Source organism: Sceloporus occidentalis, unplaced genomic scaffold (genome assembly GCF_023333645.1).
Source record: "Sceloporus occidentalis isolate IW3139 unplaced genomic scaffold, rSceOcc1.0.p SCAF_38, whole genome shotgun sequence".
In the NCBI taxonomy this organism is placed as follows: Eukaryota; Metazoa; Chordata; class Lepidosauria; order Squamata; family Phrynosomatidae; genus Sceloporus; species Sceloporus occidentalis.
This window is the reverse complement of record NW_028317018.1, coordinates 4,578,925-4,595,237: the sequence shown is the minus strand read 5'-3', so window position 1 is coordinate 4,595,237 and position 16,313 is coordinate 4,578,925. Positions and strand designations below refer to the sequence as shown.

The 16,313-nt window shown below is 43.0% G+C and overlaps 1 pseudogene; it reads left to right on the top strand.

Annotated features, from left to right (window-relative positions):
* The first annotated feature begins 15,898 nt into the window (after positions 1–15,898).
* LOC149290644 (small nucleolar RNA SNORA35) lies at positions 15,899–16,024 on the top strand (annotated as a pseudogene).
* The last annotated feature ends 289 nt before the right edge of the window (positions 16,025–16,313 follow it).

Sequence of the window (16,313 nt, the reverse complement as noted above, 5' to 3'; positions counted from 1 at the left end):
GTACTGTGCATCAAGTGTAAAATAGGACAATACATCTGTAAAACCAGCCAAAAAAACTGAACCTAGGGAGATAAATTTACACAGACACACGGAATCCGTCAATAACCTCGAAATCCAAACCACTGAAGGATACTCAAGAAATGATATCCATGTCATCAACCTATTTAGTACCAAAGTCACTGGACCAAAGACAGACCTTTTCCTGTCTCATTACCAGCATTTTTTTCTTAATGAAACTGTTTATTTGGTTTATGCGTAAAAATACTTTTCCACGTAGAGTAGTACTTCACAAAAAAGATATAACGGAGGAACAGCAAGGCATTGCGAATATTGCTCAGAATTAGAAGACCAGCATTTTATAAAACATTTGCTTCTTTTAATTCTGGTTTTGTTATTTGTCCTTGTATAAGGCCCTCGCCACTAGAAATGCTATATAAAAGGTACATAAGGACACCTTTGATTGTTATCTAAATGTTACATACCTTGACCATTAGTCAAATAGGATCACTTGTGTATAGACAAGCAACTAAAAGTATATGGCAATGCCCTTCAAGAGTTAGGACCCCACAAAAACTAGAAAGGGTTAGGGAACAAAAAAAAAACACAAAAAAACACATTGTAAAACATATTTGACATGAAAAAATATTTCATATATATCAACTGTTTAATATTATGGAGCTATATAATAATAATTATTAAAAACAAGGAGACACACAAAACCACTTACCAATTAAGCATAAAAATGGGTATTCAATCCTTAGGAATTAAAACAAATATTTTTTCCAGGGCCTAAAAATCATGTTTCTTAGAAAAGGCACCAAAGTTTTTAAGTGCAGTCAGTGCTTTGCAGCTTTATAATATGTCATTAAGTGGGGGGTAGGTAATACATTCACACAGGCATCATAAGTTATATACAATGGGCCCATTAAGGCTTACCACAAAGTTACATGATATGTACAAACAGTTGATTATTTGACAAAGATATGACTGCTCATGTGATATTGACAAGTTCAGAAGTGCATGTCTTGGGTAAGATTAGTAAAAATACCGTTATTGTATATTAAAGTACAAAAATATAAGAGAACACATAGCATAAGTATCTGTCCCATATTGTGATTTTTTTTCTCATATACGTCGGCACATTGTGTTCTTAAGCGCACTTTATTAGCAAAGAAATTCAGAAGACCATAGTTTGAACATACAAAAAGGAATTATTTGACAGGGATTCCCATTAAATTATTCCTCTGTTTTACACTTGATCTTTAGTTACATCATGGCAGACTAACTATATGGTCTTCTAATTAAGAATTTTGATCACATATTATAATGCTACACTTCCTTTTAAAAGAAACAAACATTACACTGTAATCAAATATATGCTATGTGAAAATGCATCCAGCCATTGGCAAGTAAAGGGTTAAAATAATGTTCCAGTATTTAAAGTATTCAAGTAGGGGGTTTCACCAGCGATGCACTGTGGGGGATCCCAGAGTCGCCCCATTGAGTCACATATGGTGCACTGGCCCTGCTAGACAGCTCAACTAATTACTTGGATCTATTTAGGGCTGCAACTAACGATTATTTTCATAAATCGATTAGTTGGCTGATTATTTTTTCGATGAATTAAAAAAATAAAATGTACTTTTTTTTGTTTATTTAAAATAACTATGTTAAAAACAAACAGCAGAATAAAAAAAAAAAAAAAAAAAAAAAAAAAAAAAACAACTTTGAGAAAGATGCATTTCTTGTTTTTATTTCCCAACCTGGCCCCCCTCCGTTATGCACATCTGAGCCCAGGCTTGCCACACTTCCTCCCAGGTATGCCTTATACCCCCAGATATGCCACCTTGGCCTCCCCAGATATGCCTCCTACCCCCAGATATGCCACTCCACCCTCCCCAGATATGCCTTGTACCCCCAGATATACCCCACTGCCCCTCCAGATATGCCACTCTGCCCCCTATTTGTCATAGTGCCCTCTGCTACACCTTATACACCCTATATGCCACTGTGCACCCCCAACATGCCTTATAGCCCCTGATACGCCACTGTGCACTCCCCACCCCCCCCAAGACATACCCCCGTGCTCCATACTTTTTGGTGTCTAGTCGGGGCAGCCGGTGGAGGTCTGCGTGATGCACGTAGAGAAACCTCTGCTGTTGGCCAGCAATTTCGCTGGAACTTCTATGACTAAGCACCGGAAGGTCATGTGACGTCGGTGCTCCATCATAGAGGCCCCAGTGGAAGTGTCGGCACCAGCAGAGGCTGTCTGTGTGCATCGCACAGACACCCGCTCGCTGCCAGAGAAGGGGATACAGGTCCCCTGCAGGGCTGCGGGGGATCCACCTCTCTGCAAGACGGCGAACTTGTGCAATGCGTGCAGACAGCCGCTGCTTGCCAGTACTTCTGCCAGGGCTTCTATGGTGGAGCACTGGAAGGTCATGTCACTCTGGTGCTCCATCACAGAAGTAGGGCTGCAACTAACGATTATTTTAATTGTTGTAATGAACAAACTGGGTGTTAAAAACACAAAACAGCAGAATAAAAAAAACGTAAGATTTACACTTTCATCTCTTTATCACAACGGCATTTCTCTATTCACCTTCTTATTTTACTGACATAATAAAAGCTACAAGAACCCAAACACAGTGTTTCTAGGTTTTAATACAAAGTTCTTAGTAAATATTAATTTGTATGTTAACTATTTTTCATATTTCATAAAAACTATGAAAAAAAACACTTGTTTATATTTTCTTTTATATGCCCCCAGTTAAGCACATCTGACCCCCAGCTTGCCACTCTGCCCCAGATATGCCTTATACCTCTTATATGCCAGAGATTCCACTGTGCCCCCTGATATGCCACTGTGCCCCCGATAGTCCTTATACTTCCAATATGCCACTCACCCCCATTTATGCCTTAACTCCCTATATGCCACTGTGCACCCTGATATGCCACTCCACCCCCTATAAATGCCCTGCACCACCCTGAAATTCATTATACCCCGATTCACCACTCTGCCTCCCCCAGATATGCCACTCTGAAATTCATTATACCCCCCATACACCACTCTACCTCCCCCTATACACCACTCTAACTCCCCCAGATATGCCATTCTGCCTCCCTGAAATTCATAACACCCCCATACATCACTCTGCTACCCTGAAATTCATTATAACCCCCCATACAGCACTATAACTCACCCATACACCACTCTGCCTCTCTCTCCCCCTCCCATACACCACTCTGCCTCTCTCCCCCCCTCCCATACACCACTCTTGCCAACGAATTTCATTATCGATTATCGATTTTTATTGATTATAAAATGAGGGCTTTTTCTGACAAATGCTCTGAAAAATACCTCTCGTTTTATAATCCGTTTCATTTAGCGTCACAGCTGTTACTACTTACCAGCCCCTCCCTGCAGTCACTGACAATTGGGCCCCGCCCCTTTTCTCCCAGTGCTGATTGCCCCCACCCATTTCATATAGCGTCCACAACTCCACATGGCTCAGCAACTAATCTAACTTTATAACTGAAACTTAGGGGAGGTGGGGGTTAATTTGGGGCAGTAATGGTTAATGGATGTATAGGGTTAATTTAGGGGCAGTTATGGTTGATTGGGTCTTTAGGGTTAATTTAATGAATTTAATAAAGTTAACTTAATTTGCAGTTAGAGGTAAAGGGGGCAAACTAAGGGGAGTCCTGTATTTATTTATATTATTGTGTCAGTGTGATATGAATGGGTCTGTGAATCTATGAGGGCACTATGGGATATCTGGGAGGTATAAGGCACATCAGGGGGCACGGTGGCATATCAGGGGGAATAAGGTATATAAGATATGTGGGGGGGCAGAGTGGTATATCTGGGAGGCAGTGTGGCATATCTGGGGGTATGTGACATCTGGGAGGTAGTGTGGCAAGCCTGGGCTTAGATGTGCATGACTGGGGGGGATAACATACAGTCATTTTAAATCGAAACAATTATCGGCGAACTAATCGATTCTGAAAATAATCTTTAGTTGCAGCCCTAATGGTGTATATACCCGAGCCATCCTGTGTTGAGCCAGACCACTGTTAATCATGAACTACTGCTGGAGGACTTTCATCATATATTTTATGAATAGTCCAGGAACTTAAAATGTTTAATTCTTTACTAAGCATATACATTAACCCCTTAAGGACCAAGCTGTGTTTTACCTTTTGTACCATTGGGACCGAGGCTGTTTTAACAGTTTTGCGGTGTTCGTGTTTAGATGTAATTTTCTCTTTACTCATTTAGTGAACCCACACAAATTATATGTTGTTTTTTTCAGGACAAGAAGGGCTTTCTTCAGATACCATTGTTTTAATCATATCTAATTTCCCATAAAAAAAATAAAATATGTTGAAAAATGTAAAAAAAACCCCACATTTTTGACTTTTACCCCAAAAATCTTTTACTCATCCAAAAAAGCTAATGAAAAAACCTACTAAATATATTCTATTTGTCCTGAGTTTAGAAATACCCAATGTTTTTATGTTTTTTTGCTTTTTTCTGCACGTTATAGAGCATTAAGTACAAGTAGCGTTTTGCTATTTCAAAACCATTTTTTCCAAATCCGGTAATTCTTCCTCCCATGTGCCATTTCGGGTATCTTTGAAGCCGGCCAATGCAATTTACCCCATCAAATCATATATTTTTGAAAACTAGACACCCCAAGGTATTTCAAATGCTAGAATTTTAACTCTTTCCATGCACTAATTCTACCACCAGTCTTTGTCAAACTTTGTGGCAGTAATTTTGTGTTTTTTATCGCCAAAATTGCTCTTCAGGTATGGATTTACAGCTCCTGGTATACATTACTTTCAAACAACACCCCAATATGTGTTCAGCAACATCTCCCGAGTACAGTCATACCCCCCATGCATGGGTTTGTCGAGTTGTTTGGGAGGTAAAACGCCACATTTAGGAAGTACACATTTTTTAACTTGGAACTTTTACATCTGGTCATTCTGCCCCCATGTCCTAATAGGACCATCTTTGAAACCGGCTTATTCAATTTACCCCATCAAACCATATATTTTTGAAAACTAGACACCCCAAGGTATTTCAAATGCTAGTATTTTAACCCTTTCCATGCATGAGATTCTACCACCAGCCTTTGCCACACTTTGTGTTAGTATTTTTTTTTTATACAAATTGTACTTTGGGTATACATTTATAGCTCCAGGTATACGTCACTATCAAACAACACCCTAATATGTGTTCAACAACATCTCTCGAGTACAGTGATACCACCCATGCATGGGTTTGACTGCTGTTTGGGGTTAAAAGGCCACATTTGGGAAGTGCGCTTTTTTCCCCCTATTTTGGTCAGTCTGTGCCTATGCCCTATCTTTGAGCCTGGCCACTACAATTTACCTCATAAAACCATATATTTTTGAAAACTAGACACCCCAAGGTACTTAAAATGGTAGTATTTAACCCTTTCCATGCATCAGATTCTACCACCAGCCTTTGCCACACTTTGTGGTAGTATTTTTTTTTGTATTTTTTTCACACAAATTGTACTTTGGGTATAAATTTATAGCTCCAGGTATACGTCACTACCAAACAACACCCTAATATGTGTTCAGGAACATCTCCCGAGTTCAGTCATACCCCACATGTATGGGTTTGTCTGGTGTTTGGGGTTAAAATGCCACATTTTGCGCTTTTTTTCCCCCCATTTCGGTCAGTCTGTGCCTATGCCCTATCTTTGAGCCCGGCCACTCCAATTTACCCCATCAAACCATTCATTTTTTTTTTAAATTAGACACCCCTTGGGTATTTGAAATGCTTTAATTTAAATTTTTCCACGTCAGGATTTTTGGGAAGATACAGCGCTAATTTTAGCACTTGCTCATAATAATAAACTTTATTTTTTTTATTTTACTCTTTTTGGACTTTTTTTTTTACATTTTGCTGGAACTGGATAGTTCCTCTAAAGCATAATAATTTTTAAATGTTACCATGTTTTTTTTAAGCTTTTTCTTTTTTTAAATATTTTACTAATCACAGTGATTAGAAAGCTGGGCTCCCCGTACAAATCTTACAGGGGTTCCCTCACATTTCACTTAATTAATGCGGCTCTCACTGCCCTTCCCGGATTCTGGAAGTCTGCCAGCCCTCCCTCTCTGTCTGCTTGGTTTCGCCGGGTTGAATTCATATATCAAATGGAGGCCCTCACGGGGGCTGCTAGGGGCCAAGAATACTCGGTTGGGCTCATATGGTATGCCTGGCGTACATATGTCTCCTCCCTAACTGACAGACCTGATTCCGTGGGGCCTTGAGCTTTCGTCGGCCTTTCTCGCAAGGGTGGGGTTTCCATTGCCAGCTCGGACTCTCTTCTTTTGTTTTGTTTTCCTTTCTATGTTCTTCATATTTGAGTTATACGCGTGACCACGCGTTATGTATCGGCTCCTGTTAGACCTGGATCTTGGAGCTGCCTGGTTTTTGTGGCCGGGCTCATTCCTACCCTCCATTTGTATATATCCTCCAGGTACTTCTGTTATTCTTGTTAATATTATTGTTCTTAGTGACAACCCGCTCTTACTCACTGTTTACCGATTGCGACCGTCTTTGTAGCACTTATGACTGATGGTTCCTTACGACGCCTTATGTATCTGTCGGAAGTATTGCACTCTCATGCACGATCGGGCATGGACTGTTCTGTGCCTTGTCGTTTATCCTGTTTCATGTATACTCTGACTGTATAATGCTGTTATTGTGATTTTGTGCTATGTTGTATCCTCTCTTTACAATAAACGGTGAATTGAAAAAAAAAAAAAAAAAGAAAGCTGGGCTCCATTGACTTGTATGGTTGAATGCAGTACCTGTATTCAACCTGCAAGTGGAGCCAGAGTTCTCTAGAGGGTCTGGAGTCCGTCAAGCGAACTTTTTCAACTTTATTATTTTTTTTCCCGGGCCGCCGCCATCTTGCGGATGGCGAAGACTGCGTGCAGCTGCGGCTTTGACAGCTCTCCGGAGCGGTCACACACCGCCCTGGGGTAAGTATTTGGTGTCGCTGGATGCCTCCTGATCAAGGCATTCCAGCGACACCATTGAAGTTTAGGAGATGATCGTTGATCGCCTCCTAAACGCTTTTAAAACGGGCGTCCGCCGCCATACAATGTATGGCGGACGTTGACGCCCCGGGGAGGGGCCAGAGATGGCCCATCATGCCGATCTCGGTGTTGCTGAATGCCTCGACATCGAGGCATTACAGCAACACCGTTTAAGCTTAGAAAGTGATCGTTGATTACTTTCTAAGCTTGTTTAAGTCTGATGACGTGTCAGGCACGTCATAGGTCGTTAAGTGACCATTTTGCACGACGTGCCTGACCCGGCAATGGACGTTAAGGGGTTAAAAACCTCATGGATGGCACAATGCCATTTTTTCAAAACCATACTTTTTTTGTACCTCTGTTAGATCTGCTTGGTGTCATAGGTTGCTGAAATAGTACGATCAAATAGCCTTTCTTCAAATTAATATCAAATTATGATACTTATGATATCCTAACGATTCATTTTAGAGGGCCAAAGGATACTTATGGTAGGCACACTCACATATATACTAGCAACCAGGCCCGGGACAAAAAATAGGCTGGGGCATTTAAGCCTGAGCAGCCCATTTTTATTTATTTATTGTTAAAGCCCACCCTTCATGTACCATCTTTGCATTTACTCACTCATTCACACAAGTCATTAACACATTCATTAATGCAGTCTCACAAATCATTCAAGCAATTCACCCACACAATTCATTCATTCTCATACGCATTCACACTACCCCCTCTCCCCATCTTATCTGCCCCTTCTCACTATGTTCCCCCTTTTCACTATGTACCCCCTTCTCAATATGTACCCCCTCTCACTATCTAGCCCCTCTCCCCCTTTCCAACCCCCCTCTGCCCCTTCTCAATGCACCCCCCTCCCTCACCCTACTTACCTTGTCGCCGGAGCAAGCAGCAAGTGCGACCGGGCCCACGGCAGGGCCGGATTGACTTAGGGGCTGATGGAGCTGCAGCTCCAGGCCCCACCTTAAAATAGGCCCCAGTCAGGACCTCTACGGCCGCATTGACGCAGGGCCCCTTAAGCCCGCCGCAGCTGCGACCGGGTCCGCCACTCTAAGGGGCCGGGAAGCCCCCACCAGGGCCGGCCTTAGGGGTCTGCGGCCGCACAGGGCTTAAATTAAAACATCCTCCAAGTAAAAAAAAAATAAATAAAAAAAAACTTTAACATGGAGGATGTTAAAGTAAAAAAAAACCCCAATGTTTTAATTTAAACCCTGTGCGGCCGCAGACCCCTAAGGCCGGCCCTGGTGGGGGCTTCCCGGCCCCTTAGAATGGCGGACCCGGTCGCAGTTGCGGCGGGCTTAAGGGGCAGGTGCCCCTTATGCCCTGCGTTAATGCGGCCGTAGAGGCCGCTTAGGCCCAGTCAGTCCGGTTCTGACTGGGCCTATTTTAAGGTAGAAACCTGGAGCTGCAGCTCCATCAGCCCCTAAGTCAATCCGGCCCTGCCGCGGTCTGGCCCACCGGGCAAATGCCCGGTGTGCCCGATGGCCAGTCCGGGCCTGCTAGCAACCTTTGGACAAACAGACCAACATCTTTGGTGTTTTATACATCTGAAACATCACCACACAAATGAGAAATTGATTTATTCACACTGAAATCTTTCATGAAATCTTTCAAGATCATGCCTTAAGTGAATAGGTGTGCATTATTTAGATGAATCTCTAAAATTAGTATTTGTATGTACCGTATTGGCTCTGATATAGGCCGCACCCTAAAAGTTTGGTGTTTTTTTTAAAGAAAAGGATTTGTAATAGATATGCTGCCACTATGTCCCCCCCACCCCCGAGATATGCTGCCACTCTGCCTATACGATTGTTGGACATTCCATTTAACTTCAACCCTCTCCACAGCTGTATCAGCCACCACTCTTATGGGAAAGCATTCAAAAAGATTTTGGAGTGTGTCTGTGAGAATGTGTGTCCAGTCAGTGAAAAGAGCATTTGTGAGGTCAGGCACTGATGTTGGACAAATTCATCCCAAAGATGTTCTATGGTGTTAAATTTAGGACTTTGTGGAGGCCTCTTGAGTTCCTCCAAACCAAACTAGTTGTGTCTTTATTGACCTTGCTTTGTGCACAAGGGCACAGTGATGCTGGAAAACAAAAGGACTTTCCCCATATCAGTGCCACAAAGTTGGATGCACACAATTGTATAAAATGTATCTGTACAATAAAACAAAATAAAAAATAGACCATTATCCTTCCGCCACCAAACTATACAGTAGGCACTATGCTTTCCGGTAGGGTGACATTCACTTGGCATCCTCCCAACCCAGATTTGTCCATCAGACTTCTAGATGGTGAGGCACAAGTTATTACTCCAAAGAACATGTTTCCACTGCCCCGGAGTTCAGCGGTGGTGTGTTTTACACCACACCAGTTACTCAGCCTTTGAAACCCATTACATAAAGCTTCCGATGCACAGTGCTTGTGTTGATGTTACTTACACAGGTAGCTTGGACCTCTGTAGTGAGTGATGCTACCAAGGAGAGGATTTTTACTGGCAACTCGCTTTAGCATTGAGCAGCCCCACTCTGCGTGTGCATGGTCTATTGTATTGTGGCTGAGCCGTGACTGCTAGACACGTCCACTTCACAACAATAACACAAAAGAACCAGAGCATATCTATCAGGGAATACATTTCATGCACTGAATTGTGGCAAAAGTGGCATCTCATGAGCCATGTTTAAAGTCACTCAACTTTTCAGTACAACCCATTCTAGGTGCCAATTTCTGTACTAAATCAGTGATGAATAGAATGTTCCTAATTAGGTTGAAAATTGACCTGTATCTGTACAACCCATTGCTGGCAAGTGGCCAGGGCCGGCCCGACAATGGAGCCAAGTGGGGCAACCGCTCCAGGCGGCACTTTTGAAGGGGCGGCACTTTTTAAAAAGCGAAAGAGAGAAAGGGGCGCCGAGTGGTTTTCGCTTACCAAGCTGTCAGTACCCGCTCGGCGCCCCTCCCTCCTCTGCGGCGAGTCTCCCTGTTCGGTCTCGGTGCCGGCTTGTAATGCTGAGTGCCGGAAGATTTCCTCATAGCCGGCACCGAGACCGAACAGGGAGACTCGCCGCAGGACTGCTGAAAGGTAAGTACAAGGGGGGGGGGACGGAGGGAGAGGAAGGGTAGATAATGTGGGGGGGCGGCAGGGACGGAGGGAGAGGAAGGGTGGCATTTTAAAATTCGCCCCAGGCGGCATTTTGCCTTGGGCCGGCCCTGCAAGTGGCAACTCATCTAGGTAAGAGAAGAGTATATTTTGCATTTGCAGAAATACCCCTGGATAAAGCGCAAATTAAAATTTACTTGTACAATCAAACTAGTCTCTAGTGCAGGGGCGTCCAAGTTTTTTTTGCAGTGGGCCACTTCATCAGAATTGTATAACGTGCGAGGGCCGCACTCTTTTCTGTGAGAAAATATGGCCTTTAATAAGATATGCAGATTAAAATAAAGTAAATGACACAAAACCTTTACTTTTCCTCTCACTGATTTCTGGGCCTAGAAAGTTTTGTGACTACAAATTCAGGATAAGTTAAAATGAAATAGTTCTATTTATTTTAGGGATGCACCAAAATGACAATTCTGGACAAAAACTGAAAATTCAGGGTTCACTTAGCCAAAACTGAAAATTACCCCCCCCCCACACTTTTAATAGAAGTAAGTCACACACCAAAATTGTACAAAAAAATTTATATATTATGATTGTTAACAGCAATCTCAGGCATACCCAGACCCCATACTGCTGGCAGCATCAATACACAAGGGGGGCGGCTAGCCAGGTTTCAGCATATAGTGGCTGACTTGGCATGATAGGAGTGTGATTGCTAACAGCAAACACACTCTTTTTATACCCAGACAACCAGCAAATGCTGGAACCTAGGCATGATGGGACTGTGATTGCTGTTAGCAGATTGCTGTTAGCAATCACACTCCTATCATGCCAAGTCAGCCAGTACATGTTGGTACAGGGTGGCTGTAAGTGCAGACCCCATACTGCTGGCAGCATCAATACACAAGGGGGCAGCTAGCCAGGTTTCAGCATGTACTGGCTGACTTGGCATGATTGGAGTGTGATTGCTAACAGCAATCACAGTCCCATCATGCCTAGGTTCCAGCACTTACACATCCATGCTATCACACACACACAAATTAATTCATTCACAGATTCATTCCCTCACAGCCATACTCATTCAAACAACCTCTCCCTCCCTTACCTTCACTACAGCTCTCGATGCCGCTCACAGCCTTCAGCAGGTGGCGCGGCCCCCCCCCGCGTTCTCCTCACAGAGGAAGCAGAACTGGAGCAGAGAATAGCCCCTCCCACAAGTAAACAGCAGGGCTTGTGATCTTGGCTGCCGATCTCACGCGGGCCGCATGTTGGACGCCCCTGCTCTAGTGGGCAACTACCTTTTTTTTTACTAGAATATGTTTTGAAAAACAGTGTGCTATTTTCTTTTTCAAAACAGTTCTTATGGATTTTCAAGCAGCAGCAACGTGCTCTAGCTCTGTCATATTAGACCCCTCTTCTGCCCTGTAAATAGACTGGCTAGATCTTAATCACCCAGCAAGAAATTCCAACCAATGAAAAATCCATGAAGGAACTAATTCCGCTAGCACTGCCATAAGGAATCAAACAATTTATTACCTTACAGTCTGGCCAGCAGTAACTACATGTGGCAATGCTGAAGTGGCCAGTCTTTAAATTCTCACAGAATACACTTAGCTCTATTTATATGACCTTTAAATGAATTGTTTACCTTCAGCCTACTGCTTTACCCATTTTAGATCTATCCTCATGACCATGTCCATGTGATTATCACACCCCTAAAAAGTGCATTCACCCATGTCTGATACTCTTGGTTGCTTCACTGAATTTCTAACGCAGATTGAAGTAAGATTTTCAGATCACATACTGTTGGGCACTGAACAATTAATTTCTTTGTCCTTTAAACTAGGGTCAATAAAAAATCCTTGTGATGATGGCTTGGGGCAGTCAGAACAATAAAAACTATACATGATTCTGGGAAAACACTCTAGAATAGACTTTTGGTGTCTTTACAGAGTGCAACATGTTATAATCTACAAGGGTTAAAGGCATAATGGGCAGTTCTGTCAGTATATACAGTCCTGTGGAAAAGTTTTAGGCAGGTGTAAACAAATGCTGTAAAGCAAAAATGCTTTCAAGAAATACATGTCAGTGGTTTATCAAATCAATGTTTGGTGCGGCCACCCTTTGCTTTCAAAACAGCATCAATTCTTCTAGGTACACTTGCACAAAGTGAGGGATTTTGTAGGAATATAGTTAGGTGTATGAAACTTAGACCAAACAACTGATCAATTTAATATGTAGGTTGGAACATAATTAACTGAAGCAGAAATCGCTGTATTAGGAGGAATAAAACTGGGTGAGGAACAGCCAAACTCACTAAAAAGGTGAGATTGCTGATGCTTAAAGTCAAGTCATACACTATGGCAAGACTGAGCACAGCAAAATACACAATGTAGTTATATAGTACTGCATCGGCAAGGTCTCTACAGAAAATTCAAGGTAGACAGGGGTTCCCATGTGTTCTATCCAAGCTCTTTTGAAGAAGCACAAAGAAACAGACAATGTTGAGGGCCGTAGATGCAGAAATTTAGCTGCGGATTAAAGACACATCATGCTTACTTCCCTTCCCAATCAGATGTCCAGCAGTGTCATCAGCTCAGCATTGGCAGAAAACAGTGGGACCCTAATACACCCATATTCTGTCTGGAGAAGTCTCCATACTTCTGATGTGGAAACAAAGCAAATCAACTATTCACACAATTACAGGAAATGGTGTGCAGAAAAATGGAAGCAGGTAATCTGGATTAATTAAGTAAAATTTTAAATATTTGGCTATGGTAGAAGGCTGTTTGTTCACCGAAGTGCTGGAGAGCAGTACAAAAATTAGTTTTTGCAGGCAACGTGGAGGTTCCCTGCAAGTTTGGAGCTGCATTTCTGCAACTGTAGCTGGGAGTTTGGTCTGAATTGTCTCCAATGCAGAGAGGTACAGGCAGATACTTACCTATCATTGGAGGGATTTGATTGGCCCCCACAATATTCTGTAGCATGACATCGACTCAAAAGATACAGCCAAAGACATTAACCCCTTCGCGACCTTTGCCGGTTCTGGACCGTCATGGACAAACGGTCGGAGAATGACCTTTGACGGTCCTGAACCGTCATGGGGTTAAATTGGCTCAGAAAGCAATCAAAGATTGCTTTCTTCGAGCAGATTGTGTTGCTGTAATGCCTCGACATAGAGGCATTCAGCAACACAGAAAAAAAACCTCGGGGAGCAGTTAGATCACTCCCCGGAGCTTTTTTATTAGTTAAAAAAAAAAGCCGGCAGGTCTTTTAAATATGGCGGCGCCATGCCGCTAAAAGCTTCGTTTAAGAAACGACCTCTGATCGTTTCTTAAACAAAGCTTTTAGCGGCATGGCGCCGCCGGTAAACTTACCTTCAAAGATGGCGCTGCCCTTCTCCTGGCAATGGCCTCAGAAGCGATTTCAAATCGCTTTCATCACTAGGGGGTGTTGCTGGATGCCATCAACATCCAGCGATTGACACCCCAAGCCTAAAGATCACTCAGGAGAGTGATCTTGATTTGCTCGGTCAAAGGCAATGTTTATAAACATTTGCCTTTGACCTGTAAAGATCTGCCTCCCTCCATCACTTGCTTTTAGTGAGGGAGAGAGACAGATCGTGAGAAAGCAGGTACACTTTGATAAAAACTTAAATTATCAAAAATAAAAATTTACACAAAAGGCTCTTATAAGAGCCCCTCTATTTTTTTTAACCCCTTCCTTACTGTTGATCACTGCATAGGCAGTGATATTGCACATCAGCACTTTTTTGCCGTTTGTGCACTTTTATTTTTATCCACATTTTTTATACTTTATATTATTTCATATTTTTAGGTACCATTAACCCCTCCTTTGCTGTAGATCAGTCCTTAGGGGTTGATCCCATAGCAGCAGCACCTTTTATCTTACTGTTTTTTTTGTTGTGTTTTTTTGGCTAGGGGTTAATTATTTTATAATGCCGCGCGTGTATACTGCTGAGGAAGCGTATGCATTTTTGGCCTCAGATTCTGAGGCCACTGACACAGCGTCAGATTTTGATCAGTTCACAGATACATCTAGTGATGTATCTGTGGCTGCTGGGTCCGCTGCCACAAGTAGTGCCATTGCACCCAAGGAGTGGGTAGTGCCTAATAGGTATACACCAGCTATCCCTCCTTTTACTGCAATTCCTGGCATCAGTTATGATGTTACAGGATTTACCCCATTGCAGTTTGTGCAGATTTTTTTGGGGAGATGTCTTGGGAGACATTGTCTCCCAATCCAACATCTATGCCCAGCAGTGCCGTGCTGCTAGCCCTGACTCCTATTTTTCAAAGCAGCCATGGACCCCCATAGACGTGCCAGAATTTCTTAAATTCTGGGCATTAACTATGCTAATGGAAATTATAAAAAAAACCTCCACCCGCTCCTACTGGAGCACTAGCCCCATCTTTAGTACCCCCATTTACACCCAGTCCATGGGTAGGATAAGGTATGAAATGATTCTTCATTTCATGCATTTTAGCGACAACAGCCTGTGCCCCCCTAAGGAGCACCCCCAGTTTGATAGGCTCTATAAAATCCGCCCCCTGATGACCCATCTCGCTGCCAAGTTTGCAGAGGCTTATAGACCTGGAAGGGATATCTGCGTGGATGAATCCCTGATGAAGTATAAAGGAAGGTTGGGATTCAAGCAGTATATTCCTTCCAAGCGCTCCAGGTATGGCATAAAATTGTATAAGCTCTGCGAGAGTGGGACTGGGTATACTCAGGCCTTCCGGGTATACGAGGGTAAGGATAGCCACCTTAACCCTCCAGGTTGCCCAGAACATCTAGGCACCAGTGCCAAGATTGTGTGGGACCTAATATTCCCACTTATGAACAAAGGCTACCACTTGTATGTTGACAACTTTTATACAAGCGTCCCTTTGTTCAAGTTGCTGTATTGTTTCGATACAGTAGCTTGAGGTACTATTAGAAAGAACCACGTGGGTTTCCCACAACGTCTGGCACAAGCCCGGCTAGGAAAGGGGGAGACCTCAGCTCTACGTCAAGGGGAGCTTTTGGCACTGAAGTTCAGGGACAGAAAAGAGGTGTGCATGCTGAGCACCATCCACGATGAGAGAACTGTGGAGGTTTCTGTCCGTGGCAGAGCTGGGGTCACTAGAAAGCCAGTGTGCATCAGGGCCTATAACAAGAACATGGGTGGAGTTGATCTGTCAGATCTACTCCTACAGCCCTACCTCATTTTGAGGAAGACAAAGGCCTGGTACAAGAAGGTTGCAATTTATCTAATGCAAATTGCAACCTACAATGCTTTTTTGTTGCATGAAAAAGCAAATCCCGGAATGTCTTTTTTGCAATTTCAGCTTCGAGTAATTTCGGATATCTTGTACCAAGATGCACCTGGTCCCCGGGCAGTGATGGAGTCTAGCAGAATTGGGGCTACCCATTTTATTCTTAAAATTCCTCCTTCAGAGAAGAAGCAGAATCCCCAAAAGAGATGCAGGGTATGCTAGAGCAGGGGGCAAAGAAAGGACACCCCATTCTACTGTCCAGATTGCCCTGGAAAACCTGCACCTTCCTGTGTCGGTAACTGCTTCAAGCTGTACCACACGGCTGCCCATTTTAAAAATTTTTTTTTTGTGCTCTACATTTGTATTTTTTTTCCCCATTTACTGCTATTTAGATGTTTTTTGCTGCACGATTTTTTTTTGCACTGACAAGTGACCCCTGTGTCTTTCCCATGGCATGAGGAAATCGCTTAAGGTGCTAGATCAAATCCCTTCTTGGAGAAAGGCCAGGCTTTCTTCTGCCCCATCTGAAAGTTGGGTACAAACCAAGTTTTGACCGGATGTTGTAAACAGTGAATTACGCATGTCTCAAATGTTACAGTTTAGCCCCCACACAACCTGCCAAACCCATGCATGTGGGGTATCGCTGTACTCAGGAGATGTTGCTGAACACACATGGGGGTGTTTGCCAGTGACATATACCAGAACCTGTATATCTGTAACTAAAGTACAATTTGTGTGAAAAAAAATTACTATTACAAAGTTTGACAAAGTGTGGTTGTATAATTGGTGCATGGAAAGGGTTAAAATAGCAGCATTTGGAATACCCTGGGGT